The sequence below is a fragment of the Ambystoma mexicanum genome, chromosome 6p (genome assembly GCF_040938575.1).
Source record: "Ambystoma mexicanum isolate Mex_15411 chromosome 6p, UKY_AmexF1_1, whole genome shotgun sequence".
Lineage (NCBI taxonomy): Eukaryota > Metazoa > Chordata > Amphibia > Caudata > Ambystomatidae > Ambystoma > Ambystoma mexicanum.
In genome coordinates, this window is record NC_090935.1 from 163,843,441 (window position 1) to 163,856,081 (window position 12,641).

Sequence of the window (12,641 nt, forward strand, 5' to 3'; positions counted from 1 at the left end):
AGGCTGTTGAGTACATTTCTATATTCAATTTTCACAGAGAGGCTATTGGGCATACTTCTTAATTCATAGAGAGGTTATTGGCCATACTTCTAAATTCACAGAGCGGCTGTTGGGCACACTTCTAGATTCACAGAGAGGCTATTGGGCGGACTTCTAAGTTCCGTTTCCACATAGACGCTATTGGGCACACTTCTGAATTCACAGGGAGGCTAATGAGCACCCTCCTAAATTCAACTTTCACAGAGAGGTAGTTGGGCACACTTCTAAAATTCACAGAGAGGCTATTGGGTGCACTTCTAAGTTCAACTTTTCACAGAGAGGCTATTGGGCATACTACTTAATTCACAGAGAGGTTATTGGCCATACTTCTAAATTCACAGAGCGGCTAGTGGGCACACTTCTAGCTTCAGCAAGGCTGTTGGGCACACTTCTAAATTCACAGAGCGGCTACTGGGTGCACTATGCGTTCACCTGTTTCACGCATTCATCCCATCTACGCACTCATTCCCTCTACGCACTCATCCCCTCTACGCACTCATCCCCTCTACGCACTCATCCCTTCTACACACTCGACCCCTCTACGTATTCATCCCTCTACGCACTCATCTGCTCCCCGCACTTATCCGCTTTAAGGACTCGTGCTTTACACGCATTCAACAGCAATATCCTGTTCCATATATTCATCTCTACACTCATCTGTTCTATGCCTTCATCCGTTCTGTACACTCATTCTCTCTGTACACTTATCTACTCATCTGCTCTATCCACCCATATGCTCTATCCATTGATCCGCTCTATCCACTCATCCACACTATCCACTCATCCGCTCTATCTACTCATCCGCCATATACACTCATCGGTCGTATATACTCATTCGCCATATACGCACTCATCCCCTCTAGGCACACATCATCTCTATACACTCATTCCCTCTACGCACTCATTCCCTCTACGCACTCATCCCCTCTACACACTCATCGCCTCTACACACTCATCCCCTCTACACACTCATCCCCTCGACACACTCATCCCTTCTACACACTCGTCCCGTCTACGCACTCGTCCCCTCTATGCACTCGTCCCTTCAGCGCACTCGTCCCCTCTACACACTCATCCCCTCTACGCACTCGTCCCCTCTACGCACTCGTCCCCTCTACGCACTTGTCCCCTCTACGCACTTGTCCCCTCTACGCACTCGTCCTCTATATGCACTCGTCCCTTCCATGCACTCGTCTCTTCTACGCACTCGTCCCCTCTACGCACTCGTCCCCTCTACGCACTCGTCCTGTCTACGCACTCGTCCTGTCTATGCACTCGTCCCCTCTATGCACTCATCCCATTTTACGCACTCGTCCCTCTAGGCACTCATCTGCTCTCCGCACTCATCCACTTTAGGCACTTGTGCTTTACACGCATTAACAGCATTATGCTGTTCCATATATTCATCTCTACAGACATCTGTTCTATACCTTCAACCGTTCTGTGCACTCATCTTAACTGTACACTTATCCACTCATCCGCTCTGTCCATTCATCCACTCTATCGACTTACCCGCTCTATCCCCTCATCCGCCCTATCCACTCCTCTACTCTTTTTTTATTTTTTTAAATTTTATTTTCATATAGTTTAAACACACTTTTGAAAAAAAAACACATTTTTACAGTTCTCACGGAATCCCTACACTAAATTGCATATATCTTAAAACAATTCTCACAAAACCCTACACTAGGTTACATATATCTTAAAACAATATAAAGAGAAAGAGGGATAAGTCTCTGAGTGAAGGGTGGAGACCTTTTGCTCGCAATCTAGTACAATTACCGGCAGGGCTTATATACTAATCGTGCTGGGGGATATCTGATCCAACAGCACCTTCAGTTGTGCTAGAAATTTAAGTATTGCCAGAATCAATGATTTGCTCTCACAGTTGTGGAGCTGGCGCCACCATTCTTCTTCAGTGTAGGTCTGATGTTTGTCCATCTCCTTCCTTAGGCATGTCTCCCGATGTTCGCTCAGTTTACTGCAGGTGATAATTAGATGTTTTAAGTTTTCATCTTCTTTTAGGCAAAATCTACATATTTTATTGTTTGTGCGAATCCTCTTCCTGTTTTCCAAAATTTCTTTGGTTTCAAATATGTTGAGGCGGAATTTCAGATACAGTCTTCTTAGATGTTTACATGGGGCTAGCGTTAGATATTTTGGCATCGTGTTAACCCTTCTGGCCTCAATGGGTGAGTTTCTCATGGATTTATGGGCTGATCTCCTCTGGCCGATTTCAATCCAGTCAAGCGCCAGTAACTTCTTTTTGACTGTGGCAGGATTATTCCATAGTAGAAGTTCATTGGTGTTTAGTTGATTTAAAATGGTCTTGCTTTGTTCCCTCCATTCCGCCAAAGCTGAGTTCCCTGGTTGGTTTTTGTAAATTAATATATTAAAATGTGCTAATTTTGCATCAGCATTGGTCTTTCGGAATAATGTTAGTCTATTCCAAATTATTCTGGCGTTGAGTGTGGATATTCCCATTTCATACAGGACACAAGCAGTTGGCGTGCTTTGTGGTATCTGCAGAACTTTCTTCCAAAAATGGCCCTCACATCTTGACCAGGTGTTACAGTCACATCCAAACATGTTTTCAGCTCCATAAGTTAGAATTGGGATTACCTTTTGATAGAATTTTCGAACTGGGACAAAGGAGAATTTTCTGAATTTTTTATGCAGAGTGATCCCTTGTGAGGTTAGTTGGTTGCAACTGCTTATTAGTTTCCTCTTCATGGGCTCATCGTTGATACTAGAATTGATTTGTGTTCCAAGATATCTTGTATGAGGAACCCTAATTAATTTATTTTGTCCAAGTTCCCAGCTGGCCTTAACCTGTCTCGGTTTTCGTCCTCTTCTATCTTCCAAAACCAGAATTTCTGATTTTTTTGCATTGATTTCCAGACCTAGGCTGTCTGTGAAGATTTTTAGCGCTGATAGTTTTCGCTGCAATCCTATTGGAGTCTGGTCTAGAATGACCATGTCATCAGCATATAAAATATGGTTAAGTTGCTGCCCATTTATCTTAGGTGGAAAGGAGTTCACACTTTTTAGGGCTTCTTCAACCTCTGATATATAGAAGTTGAACAGTGTTGCACCAAGTGGGCAGCCTTGCTTCACGCCTCTTTCCGTAGGAATCGCACTTGTTAGGTTTCCAAGATTGTCCAGCCGTACTTTAATGTGGGTTCCTGAGTATAATTCTCTTATCGCTGCGATTAGACTGCCATTGCAGCCTCTTGCTTTTAGTTTCAGCCATAGGATAACGCGATCTACCCCGTCAAATGCATTCGCCATATCTGTAAAGGCTAAATACACTTTTTTGCCTGATCTTATCGCATCCACCTTCAATAGGTTCAGAATAAGGAGATTAAGGCTACAGCCCACTCCTCTTACAAATCCGGATTGGCGTTTGTCATAAGTCTCTGATTTCTGGATCCATGTTGTTAATTGAGCTAACAGAAGACTCGCGAAGATCTTCCCTACCACATCGAGTAGGGCTATAGGCCTGTAATTTGCAGGATTCGTGCAAACTCCCTTCTTAAAGATAGGTATTATAATTCCTGATTTCCATGTCCTTGGGATCCGTTCTTCTTTAATTATTTGCTTGATGAGAATATCACAGAAATCGGCATTGGATAGACCGTCAGGTCCTGGAGCTCTTGAAGCACTGCATCTTTTGATGCATGATCGAATGCCTTCTTTATCGATCTTAAGATCCCAGGGCTGGCCAACTTGTTGGTTCTGATAGCATGCGCTTTTCACTTTCTTGAATAACTCCGTAAAGTGTCCTTCCCACTCCCTTTCTGTGACCATATTCGAAAGAATTGCTTTTTCCGGATGTAAGGATTCATTGATTATTGTCCAGAATCCTCTCGAGTTTTTCTGGTTTAGCGCGATCAGCATCATCTCTGCGTCTCTTTGTTCCATTGATGCACCATGGGCTTTGTGCCAATTTTTATATCTGTTCTTCGCTTTCTTTTTTAGAGTCTTGCCATCAAGATCATGCGAAGTACAGATTTCTCTCAGGGTTTTCCGTAATTCTCTTTTTTTTGTACCACCTTAATATCATACTGGTGTTTATGGTAGTTCGGTTTATTTTGTGCACTTTTTTTTATCTTGTAGATTTCAAACAAGTGACTATATTCAATCATGTCCCTTTGTGTATCATTATAAATCGACCGAAGAGACTTGATTATCGCCAGAATATCATCATTTCTTAGCCGTAGTCTGTTGTGTCCAGGTTCCACGGCTAATTGGTGGTTCCATTTCTGGCGCTGAGTCAGATGTTGATTATGCCATTCCATTAACAGTACATTGTGATCACTTTGCTTTGTTTCCGAGACTTTGAGTGACCTTATTTCATTCAGTATGTTTTCGGACACAAAGAAGTAGTCTAGAATTGACTTTTGAAACCCCCTTTGCCAGGTTGCATTTGGTGGAATGTCACCCTCTATTGTGCCGTTCAGCATTACTAGGTTTCTACGTTCCATCTCTTCAAGCCAGCTATCACATTTGCTCTTCTCTCTGTCTGTTACTGAATTTTTTAACTGTTCTACTTCGGTCAACTTCATGTTGAAGTCTCCACAAATTATAATGCGCGCATTCTGGTCCGAGGTTAGAAGGTTGTCCACTATCTCCAGTATTTCGTCTGCAAATTTCTGATGGGTTCCTATAGGTGTGTTCCAATATATGTTCATTATATGAATGATACTTAACACCGATGATGTCGTTCCAACTTTTTCGAGGCTAGCAATCTGTAGATGTGGCGAGATTATTTCTGCTGTTTTAATTCTTAGCCCACAATTTCTTTTTACGAGGATCATTTGGCCTGATGTCGGACGGACCTTATTTGCTTGTGATGCTGGATTTACAGAAACATCATAGCCCTCTACACATGGCGTATTGATTAGCCATGTTTCCTGTAAGCATATCACGTCTGTTGTCGTTAATGCTTCAGGGATCGACCTCAATAAGTGTGTAAAACCTCTGGTGTTCCATGAGGCGAACACAGTGTTGGATTTCTGTTTTTGGCATTAACTTGAACTTGGTTCATTCAGAGATTTTGCGATCCAGGACCAATCATTTGTCATCCCTTTTGTTTTTTTGGAATCTTCGTCTATGACTGCACTTTTCTCTTTAGTTGCCCCATTCTCCACTGTTATTTTTATTTTTTTTTGTTTTATTTCGTCTATTGAGAGTAAATGGGGGGACTCAGTCTCTTCCCTCGGAGGGTTGTTGGTTTCTTGTTCATCTTGACAATTTCCGTTCATTCCAGCTGTAATAGATTTGGTGACTTTAGGCAATGTTGATGACTAATTTTGTTCTTTATTTGTGGGATTTTCCTCATTTGCTAAGGCATTGTCTACCTCATATACTTGGAACCTAGCTTCCAACAACTGGCGTTCGCACATCATTATTGCTTGAGCATCTTTCTTTTCTTTGATGTGCAATAACACGAATTTCTGGTTTGTATCCACAATGATTTCAACTCGATCGATTTGCGCACTTTTCAGCGTTCTCAGAACCGGAATTGTTTGGAAGAGCTACAGTATCGAATATCTGTTGAGAGGAGTATCTCTTTTCCTATGTTCCATTTTTTCAACTAGAATTCGGTAGAATAGATGCTGGCTTGGTGCTTCTTGTTTTGGGGGGGCGTTTTACGCTCCCTATTGTTGGACGTTTTTAATTTCTCAGCATTTGCCTTATTCATACTTCCTGCTTCATTTGAGGCAGTTTGAGCTCTTTCTTCTTGAGTGGATCTAGTTGGGTCTGTGCTTGTATGGAATCCATTGTTAGAGCTCAGCGGGTGTTCCAATTGTTGAGTAACTTTCATCCTTTTTTCCTCTAGAGTTAGAATCTTGGTGTTTCCGATCCAGCCACATTTTTTTCAATCTTTTTGAGCTGCACTTTTGGTGGCGAAATTGGCCAGGAGATGACTCTTCTTTCGTAGCTTATGACTTATTTTTCTGGGACACTTTTTTTTGGGTGGCATTGCAAGGAGTCCTTATCATCTGGACATTTTGAATAACTCGATTTGTTGTCTGATGTGTTCATTCAGTCCTCCACCTTCTCACCGTTTGTCTCATCAACTGTTGGACTACTGTAAATTGATAAATTTAGTAGTTCTTCAGAGTCAATATCATCATCATCAACCATTATTGGGGCAATAGTCTCCTTAGGCCCGTTGTTTTGCTTTGTGGTTGAATCATTTTGGTCCACTGTATCCGGCTCTATTGTACCTTTGCTGTTATTCTTTTCGGTTTGCTCCGAGTTGTTTACCGTAATGTTCAGAGCTTTAATATTTCTAAAAAAATGTGCAGTGTTTCTTGAGGTTTTGTTTTTGTGGGACTGTAAGTTTTTGGACTTTTTTTTGCATTTGCCTTGTTTTGTTTTATCTTCAGTAGACTCTTTGACTGTCATTGCTTGAACCATCAGATTTTTTGGTTTTTCAAATATATCAAACCACTCACTGTCTTTGTTCTTCTGGTTTTGGTTTACCACATTCTTCTCTCGAGTGTCTTCAATCGTTTTCTGTTCAGAAGACACTTCTTTTGGCAGGTCATTTACAGTCATTTTTTCTATTACCTTTGGGTCGTCAGTTAGCTCCTCTATTACTCTTGGTTGAGACGGATGGCAGTACTCATTTATAGATGGTGTCGAGGGCACCGCATTTTTTTCACTCTCTTTTCCCAAGGTCTTTTTATCATCTGTACTGATTATCAATTCTTTGTCATAACAACAGTTCTGAGGTATGGCTTTCATAGGTAGCTTTCTCATTCCTCCTGTTTGTGAATTATTGTTTTTTTGGACAAAGGACTGACCACTTGTACCAGGGATCAGCGCGGTCCCGTTTAATGCAATGGGATCAGATCTACTTGGGTTTGGGTCAAGATTCCTAATAGGTTCACGTTCTTTTTGTAAAATAAGGAGTGCTTGTTTCGCTACTTCCGCAAGGAGTCTCTTGTCTTCCGAGTTATTTCTTAAGGATTCTTTTAGTGTTGTTAGCGAGATATCATTACCTTGTCTCGTCGTGGTAAACTGTGCAGTCATGTCCGATAAGTCGGCTTCTAGTTTTGCGATTTTTTAATTGAGGAGGGCAACCAAAGTCACTTGGTCTCGCACGTTTTCGTTTAGATTTTCATACAATTTTAGTAATGGCACTACAGCTATGGTAGTTGCCGACATCAGAATTGGGCTCAATTTTGTGATTATAGACTCCACAAGCACTGACATAGTTTGGGCAGGGCTTGGTTCTCTCTGTCGCCGGTTGATGGGACCTTGAGCGAGCCTATTTCTTTTCTCTGGAGAGCTGTCGCTACTGTTTGAGTCCGATAAGGGACTACCAGCCGTCACATCTTGTGTTCTTTTGGGAGGACGGTCCTCTGCATCCAGCATGCTTCCAATTGCGTTCATTTTATTTCCGCTTTTAAAGCGTTTGTTTAGCCCACATGTTTCTCTTTCTGGGCTTTCCTCACCCCTGGATCTCTTTTGTAATGATAGAATCTCGTCGTTTCGTGCCTCAAAGGATGGAGTGTTTGTTTCAAGGGACAATATTTCACTGATGTTCTTATCTTTTTGTTGTGACCAGTCTGAGACGGGGGTCGTTATTCCACAGGTGTTAGAAATAGTAGCTCGCTTTGATTGAGTCAGTTTCGAGTTTAACTCAGCGAGGTCCTTTAGTACTTGATCAGCAATCCCGAGGGAATCTCTCCGCTGGGTTGGCTGCATGCAATTTTGAGCCTCCATTCTCATTTTCCACGTCTCTGTGTGGGCCCAGATGTCCTCCAAGTCCTCGTTCGTTGAAATAGCTCTTGGTGGGGCACTTGGAGAACGTTGATCCCTGTTGCCATCGAACGCCGGTCTCTCTTTTGAGGGGTGCAAATCGTTTCATATCTTCGGTTCACTATGGATTCCCAGTGTTGGTTTGTGCATCTCTGCAACTTTTAACCAAGCCAGCAACTTTAGAGACGATCCGGGTCGTAGCAATTTTCCCCGTTTTTGTGATAGGCATGTGGCATCCACTTTTGAGAAGGCGTTTTTGCTTTTGGAATTTTCCTTCATCATAGACTCTGGGGTATTGCAGAGAGCTAGTACCACGTCTAGTGGGTTCTTTGTGAGAGGGGTAAGTCCCCATGTCCTTTTTGTGGTTTTGTTAGGTTTTGTCGCCTGTGGAGGGCTTTTGTGTAGTTGTGAGCAATGTACCATTGCTAGGCAGAGCGGCTCATTAGGCTTTGTCACACCCCCCTGATTAGACTTTGAATCCGCCTCCTCTTTCTGCGCTTTTGCCGTCCTTGCGGCTTCCCGCGTTGTCACAGACTCACGACTCTGTGGATTGCCTACGTTGATGTATTCGCGAGTCTCTTCGCAATCTGCCTCCTGCAACCCCACCGCTTCGCACACGCTTGCAAAAGTCTCTTCCCTATCATCATCGGCTTATTATCTGTTCAACGAGAGATGTGTAACTGGAGCCGATTCTCATAGTCCTGGCGAGCTGGTGTGCGTGGGAGTGGGTTACGGTATCTCGCACTGTCGAAGTCAGGTTCTCGCAATGAGGTATGTTTGTTTCCTTCTGTGCGGCTGTAACATGCATATCGTTTTCTTGCTCGCCTAGTGTTGTTAGACGTGTTGTATCGCCTAACGCTGCTTGTGCGAGCCCGCGCTTTACTTGAGCACGGGTCTTAGTCAGTGATCCGGTCCTCATATTAGAGGCTGTTAACTATTTACTATATGCAGGTTTTTCAGCACAATATGTGTTCGAGCTTTACGTTAACTTAGACGAGAAATGCAAACAGGCAGAATTTTCAATGTCCTTACCGCGTCTTCACTTCAATCCGTTGCGTGGAGATTTGATCCAACAGGTGTGTGTCTCCTTTCTCACGGACAGGGGGTCACCGACCCACCCTGTCCCACCAGTGACTACCAAGGACCACTTCACACCACTTCCTCCGCGCGCGCTCCGCGCTGTTTTGAGGCAGTTATAGCCACAGGCACAGGTTCGAGTGCACAGGCTCCGCCTCCAGGCTCAGTATGGAAATGAAAAAAACACTCCAAAAACGGCTGCAATAACGGCTGCACAAACGTAGGGGGGACCACCAAGGACCACTTCACACCACTTCCCCCGACTCATCTACTCTATCTACTCATCCACTCTATCTACTCATCCGTTCTAATCAATCATCCACTCTATCTAATTATCCGTTCTATCAACTCATCCACTCTATCCACTCATCTACTTGTCCGCTCTATACATCCATTCGCTCTATACATTCATCCGCTTGGTACACTCATCCACACTATACATTCATCTGTTCTCTCCACTCATCCGCTCTATCCACTCATCCGCTCTATCCATTTGTCCGCTCTATCCACTTGTGCGCTCTATCTATTTATCCGCCATATACAATCATCAGCTCTATACATTTATCTGCACTATACACTCATCTGCTCTATATACACTCATCCGCTCTGTGCATTCGCAGGTCTGTACATTCATCTGCTCCAGTGATCTATACACTCGCCGTACTTCCATATTCATCCGTTATCAGTACTCATGTGCTTTACATACTCATCTGCTTCACGTATTCATCTGTTCTACACACTTATCCACTGTACGCTCATCCGTTCCGGACGTTCATCTGTTTTATGCTGTTCTTCCACTCATGCATTCTTCCACTCAGTGCATTCCTTTGTCCTACCTGATTTATCCATTCTAGCTAATTCATCCGCGCCATTCATTTCGTTCACTCCGCATGCATTCTGTTCATTTCAGGAGTTTAAATAACTTTACTGTTTCCGTATGTTTTACGCTTATTAATCCTTTCGCTGCTTTGATATACTTTTATTTGTTTAATTCTGTTTGCCCTTCTAGTTTATATTAGGGGTTGTTATCTGTTAGTTTCTCGCATCAGGTGGTTTGACGGATTGGTGTCCTTGAGTTGCTGTTGGTCTGTTTGGGTTAGTTTGGTACGGGTTGGTTTTAGGGGAAGAGCCAGGTTTTCAGGAGTTTGCGGAAAGACATTAAAGGAGAGTTCCGGGACTTTTTTTTTATTGTCCCTACGGTTCGGCCATGTGTTTTTAAGCATAACTCGGTAGATCGTGGAAAACTTTCCTATGGACCTTACCCGACTTTTCGTCCATTAACGCACTCGAAATCAGCCGCCATTTTATGATAATCCTATCACTTGCCGCATCGCCCTGGCTCACCTGCTTTTGCGGCACTAAATCAAATCCCCCGCCCCTGAAACAGACTTGATCAAAACATTCATATTCCCCGCCTCTATCCGTGACGTGACTGAGCTGCGTAGGCAAACGCGCCCAGGCGTCTTATACGCGACTCCACACAGAACCAGGAAATCAACACAGATGAGCTCAAACAACACAGCGCGCCACAATTGGGAATATGAAACTGTACTTTTAAATTAAACCGCAAGATTGTAAATTTGGTAAAGTAAATTTATTTGACATCAAATGTTTTGAGAATATTCAGCGATTTGCATTTTTATTTGTTCACGTTCCGAAAAGTTTGTTTCGAGGCACACGATGTTCCTTTGCTGTACACAGGGTCTTAGATCATCTCACAATACAGCGCCACAATTCGGAATATGAAACAGTGGTTTAAAAGCAAACGGCAAGATTGTACATTTGGCAAAGTACATTTATTGGACATCAAATGTTTTGAGAATATTCAGCGATTTGCATTTTTATTTGTTCACGTTCCGAAAAGTTCGTTTCGAGGCACACGATGTTCCTTTGCTGTACACAGGGTCTTAGATAAATGAATTTTTATTTGCTCTCGATCCAAAATATTTCGTCTTGAGGCAAGCGATGTTCATGTGCAGTAGACATGGTGTTGGTTTACGATAAAATAAGCTCTTCGGTCGCACTGATAATCGCATGGCTATTCCAACAACGAGGCACTAGGGCACCACAACGGTCTGTATGTTGCATCTAGCCATTAGTACCGCGTAAGGGCATACTTGTACTTGGCGATCGTCCCACAAAATGGTCAGGGTGCTAACGTTGTTCACGCGGAGAAGCAACTGGCGATTATAGAAGCCATCCGCCGGTGTCTGGTACTCGTGACACAGACAATAATGGACGATGTATCTATTTGAAAAACATAAAAAAAGGAAATTAGTCTCACCATCAGATCTTTATTAAAATTATTCATTTTATATATTAGGTCTGGAAATTATTTCATAGCTAGGACAGTGCAACTGGGTTTTAAACGTCAAGGGGGGCTGTAGGATACTGAGACAGTCCCCCAGTGCAGGGGTTGACAGGGAGTGCAGGTGGAGAGTGGAAGGGCCCAGGACCGAGATCGCAGACAGTGGACCAGTTGTAGCAGGGGAGAGGGAGAGAGAAAGCAGAAGCAAAGGTTTTGAGGTGCTTCCGTAAAAGTATGATATGATATGATATGGTATTTGTAACGCGCCTATACACAAGTGTTTCAAGGCGCGACGAGGCAGGGAGGGAGGGGAACAAGGGGAAGACAGACAAACGATCCTACTAGGCCAGGTGTCATTCAGATCGCGCAAGTGCAGAGGTAAGGGGAAAAGGAGAAAGTGCAAGGAGAGGAGGTGGGGGGGAAGTGCAGTACAAGGTAAGTAGCGTAATAAAATAATAAATAATAAATAATAAATAAAAAGGGCCCGCTTGAGGCCAAGGACAAGTCTCGCAGTTCTGTTCTGGATAAGTTGCAGAGGGCGGAGAGTGGAGGCAGGCAGATTAAGATAGAGGCTGTTACAGTAGTCCAGCCTAGAGAGAACCAGGGCTCGGGAGACAGTGAGCTTCTGGGGGAAGGAGAGGAAGGGAAGAATACCTCTGAGGAGGTGCAGCTGGTAGTGTGACTTCTTAGAGACGTCAGATATATGAGGAGAGAAGGAGAGTGTGGAGTCGAAGATGACCCCGAGGTTTTTAGCCTTGCAGGTAGGGGCGGGAAGGGGGCCAAGTAGACGGTTCTCCCCAAGATAGTGCGCGGTACAAAACAACATGCCACATAGAACGAACAAGTACAACTTAACCCGTCTTTAAAGCAACTGTATAGTAATTAAATTGCGGTATAAACTCATCTAAAGAGTTACTTACATTATATTTGCATTTTCCATTGCGTCTGTGCGTAGGGCAGCCCCGAAATACCACTCCTTCTATGCCGACGTTATTTCTTCTAATGAACGAACATGAAATGGCTTTCGTTTCTGAAATTATATTCATTATCGTTTCTTACGTGGTCCAGGCCTGTCAAGGTCAAAATACAATAGAACCTTATTCTGAGTCGTGGGCCATTCTGGCACCCGAGAAAAAATCAAAGCAGCTGACCTTCACTTCGAACGAGCACACATTCCAAGTTAGCTACATTCAGTGTAAGGCATTCTCACAGGACTTGAAATTTACACTCCATCTTTGCATTTTGTCTGCGTGCTTTGCAGCCACACAGAACCATAAATACGGAGAGATTCTATATTTATTGAAAAATTATTTATATTACTGTTTGGTTTAATTTAATGCGCAAATGAACAAGGGTGGAGAGACACATTGCATGTACACTGAGCAATCACTTTTATTTACACAATACATAGATACACATATTCAATGGGCCTGCGACA